Below are 4,755 nucleotides of genomic sequence, written 5' to 3'. Positions count from 1 at the left end.
GAAGTCGAAGTCGAACTCGAAGTCGAAGTCGAACTGGAAGTCGAAGTCGAAGTCGAACTCCAAGTTGAAATCGAAGTTGAACTCGAATTCGAACTCAAAGTCGAAGTCGAACTCGAACTCGATCAGGAAATCGAAGTCGAACACGAAGTCTGACTCGAAGTGGAAGTCGGAATCGAAGTCGAAGTCGAACTCGAAGACGAACTCGGAAGTCGAAATCGAACACGAAGTCGAAGTCGAACTCCGGTTGAACTCGAAGTTGAACTCGAACTCGAAGTCGAACTCGAATTCGAACACGAAGTCGAACTCGATCAGGAAATCGAAGTCGAACACGAAGTCCAACTCGAAGTGGAAGTCGAACTTACACACAATCGTTGTACACAGCAGCCTGTCAGTGAGACGTTGAAACTTTACATTTTGAGAGGATACCGCCTTTCCATCCGCTCTAACCCCGCCTCAAGTATCTCTGCTGTGAGACAAGTCGCTTCCTCACTTGGGGTTCCTTTGCAATTAAACTGGGGTTCAACCTCCCAGACTTTCCGTGGCTAATTGGTGTGACAATCATCTGCACGTCAGGCTGTTTCTGAACGTTAACCAGCTCCCTACGCTTCTCGGACCTTCGGACGTGCCCACCATATTATCAAAGAGGTCATTCGCATTTCTGCTCAAAACAGAACAACCTCCTTCTTATAAGCTCTCGGAATATCCTCGGATCATTCTTCACGTTCCCCCCATGGCTGTCATTCCGCTATAACATGCCGTGCACGTTCTCTAGCTGTGAACATTTATTTTAATTTTTCCGCTTCTGCCCAGAGTAGAGTTCCCCTGTTCTGCATCGACGTACGTGAGCAGTTTACTTTATTGCTTTATCGTTCCAATTGTCACTCGGAGCCTGTGGCAGGTTCAATGATGCTGAGAAAGAAAACGCATTATCGAGACTTTAACGAATAGCATCAAGTATGACGGCTAAAGTACAAGAAGGAGATATGAGCCTTGTAATATGATTTGAACCTGATGATCACTCACTCGATGTCGACAAGCAGGATGAGAGATGCAATAATAGGGCTTTGGTTCGCTGCTCCTTCTGCAGACCCGGCGACCGGGGTAACAATCAGGGACGGGGATCTCCGCTTCAGCTAAACATGGTGCTGCCAAGGACACTTATTTCGTTCCAGCTGAAATTATGCAGAATTAAAAGCTGATGCATCATTCAGCTCCTTTTCCCTTAACATGAACGAATTTTCCCATTCATCAGCCATCGCTATCTGTTGATCCAACAGATTGAACTGCTTACAGTAGTTTGCAAACGGGGTAATTTTAATGAATGGTAATGCTACGATTATATTCCACCGTCTTGGACAATCATTTCTAACATTGTTACAGACAAGAAAGTGGTTTACGGTGTATGATCGCTTTATGAGGACCCTTCCTAGTGTGTTTACCCTGATTGTTTCCTCTGTTCGCAGTGAACATGGTGACCATATTCATCCTGTCTCGGGGAAAGCGCGGCCTCTCCAGAGTTGTCACTTGCTACCTGGTTGCCGTGGCGGTGGCGGATTTTCTGGTTGTTATCCTGGACCCGATATTGAGCAAGTTTCCGTTTATGTACATGCCAATCGGCGCTTTCATCCAGTCAATGACCAAAGGCTGTAATATCCACGCTGCTCTGATATACACCGTCACCGACTGTTCGGTCTGGTTCACCGTCACGTTCACCATTGATCGGTTTGTCGCCATTTGTTGCCAGAAACTGAAAACAAAATATTGCACCGGGAGAACTGTGGCCGTGGTTTTGGGGACAGTGACTGTGATCAGCTGTTTAAAGAATATGTTCTGGTATTTTCGGCTCGAAGAGGTATACACAATAGTAATCTATCCATTCATTTATCACGAGAGATTTTCTTATGCAATTTTCAGGACTCAGATTGACCTGTTTTATTACTTCCTCACCCCTGTGTTCCCATTTGTGCTGGTTCTAGTAACGAATGTTTTCACCGTCAGGCACGTCTGAGTCACCAGCAGAGCCCGCAGGAGACTCAGGGCTCCCGGCAGAGGACAGAGATCCAGGGACCAGGAGGTGGAGAACGTGAGGAAATCGCTCGTTTTGTTGCTGGTTGTCTCGGGTAACTTCATCCTCCTGTGGACACCATTCACTGTGTTCATTGCGTGGGAACGGCTGTATTCTCTTACCTTATCTGTGTTTCCGCCATAATGGCTACTACAGCTTGGCATCATTCTGCAGCTTCTCAGCTGTTGTACAAACACGACCCTTTACGCGTTTACACAGACCAAGTTCAGGGAGCAGCTAATAAATGTGGTAAAATCTCCGCTTGCCCTCATTGTTGTGAGAATGTCCTGATTCAGCGGCCTCACCCACCCGGACCTAACTAATGCTCCGTACATTGCAGGCATCTTCTGTCCTACTGCGCCGGCGCAATCCTTGTTCAACTCAGAACTCTCAAGCAGCAATTACACCCAGAGGTCCCTCGCACAGCCTCCGTGTGTTTCCTTCAATCGCCGGCTTGTCTTCCCATTTCTGCTCCATCAGAGCACCCTACAATTTTAAAGTGCATTGTGAACCACAGTTTCACCGTGTGGTCTATTGCACGCCCGCGTACATCGGTCCAGCTACGAGACTATGGTACTGAGTCTATGTTCCCGAGCCCATCCGTTCAACCCCTACAATGACGACTAAATTGGTGCTGCTTCCTGCACCCACGCTGAGCTCGTCAATTTCATCTACGACTCCGACATCTTTCCCCACGGACTTCAGATATGTTTGGTCCCATTCTGATACCTGCCTCGACTGTATACCTCTCCTTCCCAACGCCAGCGACAGATTGTCTACCGACATCGTTTGCAACGCCACTGATCCTCCTGGTAATCTTGGCTGTACCTCCTGCATTAGTGACACTTGCGAAAGCGCTATTACATTTTCTCATTTCTTTGGATGAGCAGGCCCTCTTTGGACAGTGGGGGTGGGGTGCAGAGGGGAGGCGAGAGTCCGGTATTTTTCAATAAACTGAAATGCAACTACCACCATGAGCGGCGATGACATCATCTTTATTTGGTCTATTTCCGTCAAGTGCACCATCACCTCATCCCAACGCAAATAATAAAGGAGATTGGTTCTCCTTGCCCTCAGGTAACAAACCACGACCCTCCGCATGCAAAATATATACCGTAACCCCCGTCACGTTCAAAGGTACTGTAACGTCAGGCACGTCTTTCCCTCCCACATCTCCGGCTGCGCAGATCGTGCTCTGCGCGATTTTATTGCTTGCTGATCACACCCCACAGGTCTCCCGTATTCCTGCAACCTTTCTCAATACTACATCTGCCCGTATGCTATCTCTCCACCGGCACTAAGACCCTAAGCCGTCCTTTCAGGTGAGGAACTACTTTTACCTACGAAACCTTCCGGGTCATCGTTTGAATCCCATGCTCCCAGCGCGGCCTCTTCTACCTTAGTATGACACGGCGTAGACTGACGGACAGCTTCAAGGGCAAATTTGCTTAATCTGCCGCCGTACTAAGGATTTCTATGTGTCCATCTACTTCCGTCACACTTCACATCCGGGCACCGACATGTCGGTCCATTGCTTCCAATTCTGCCACGGCAAGTCCAACTCAGGTTGAAGGACTAACACCTCATAACGCCTCTGGTAATCTCTAACCACATGAGGTGCACATCCATCCTCTTACCGCTGGAAACAATCTCTTTCGTTTTATCACCGCCCACCCCCACCCCCGCCACCTTTGTTGTTCAGCAATCTGTTGCGCTTCTCGCGCATTCTCGGCCACCACGCCCTCATGACACGTCCATCACCATCCTCTGGTTTCCAAGCTCTGTCCTTTACTCGTCTTCCTCAGCTCTTTATTATTCATCTCATCAACTCCCGGCTTCATTTATGATTCCCTTTCAACCCGCCTTCCCAATCAGCTGAACTCACTTTTCTCCCTCCAGCCTCTGCCCCTCCCCTTCCCCGGACCTTTTCCTTTCTCCTTGGCTTCTGCCCATATCCTTTCCAAACCTAACAGAGTGACTCGGCCCGAAATGTCGACATCCCATTTCCCTCTTTCCATGCTGTCCGACATGCTGAGCTCCTCCAGCATTTTGTTCGTTTTGGTCATGAATTTCATTATCTGCAGAATCTTTTTGGTCCGTCCCATTCAAAGGCCAATTATCTCAGTTCTCAGAATCAACCTGGACATTATGGACTCTGTCGCCTATCGCTGACAAGATGTCAAATATTGCAGTTGCTCTTTGCGGCCACAAATTATCACGGTCTTGAGTAATCGATGTTCTTGTTGTGGTATTGGCGACGGTCCAACCGGAAAATGAGGTGAAGTTATTCTATGTTATTTTTAATATCTGATCAAATTGACGGCGGAGGAGTCCTGGAATAGAAATGGCAGCGTGGGAAAGAGAAGGGGAATTAAATCGCCCTGGGGTCTGGTGTTCCAGGCGACCGCGAGGACAGATCTAAAGAGCTAGATGAAGTGGTCACTAAGCCAGCGACCGGTCTCACCAATGCGGAGGAGGTCTCACAGTTGGAATACAGGTGTATTCACTTAACGCTCAATAGTTTGCATGTGAAATATTGCAGTAACGGCAGGGCTGTTTCGGCCCCTTGAGAGTAACGTGGGAATTAGTACTGTGGCAGAGGTGGTATTTTTACTGACTTTCGTGCTAAAACTTACTTTTGCGTTCTGTGTTGCCGAACCTGAACGATGCCTACAGCATTTGCGTGTCAT

At 48.2% G+C, this 4,755-nt stretch overlaps 1 pseudogene; it reads left to right on the top strand.

Moving 5' to 3' along the window:
* The first annotated feature begins 1,468 nt into the window (after positions 1-1,468).
* Positions 1,469-2,356, top strand: LOC134342041 (probable G-protein coupled receptor 139; annotated as a pseudogene).
* Positions 2,357-4,755: the final 2,399 nt, after the last annotated feature.

This window comes from Mobula hypostoma, unplaced genomic scaffold, assembly GCF_963921235.1.
Source record: "Mobula hypostoma unplaced genomic scaffold, sMobHyp1.1 scaffold_105, whole genome shotgun sequence".
Lineage (NCBI taxonomy): Eukaryota > Metazoa > Chordata > Chondrichthyes > Myliobatiformes > Myliobatidae > Mobula > Mobula hypostoma.
Note: the sequence above shows the minus strand (reverse complement) of the source record. Positions and strands in the feature narration are given on the sequence as shown.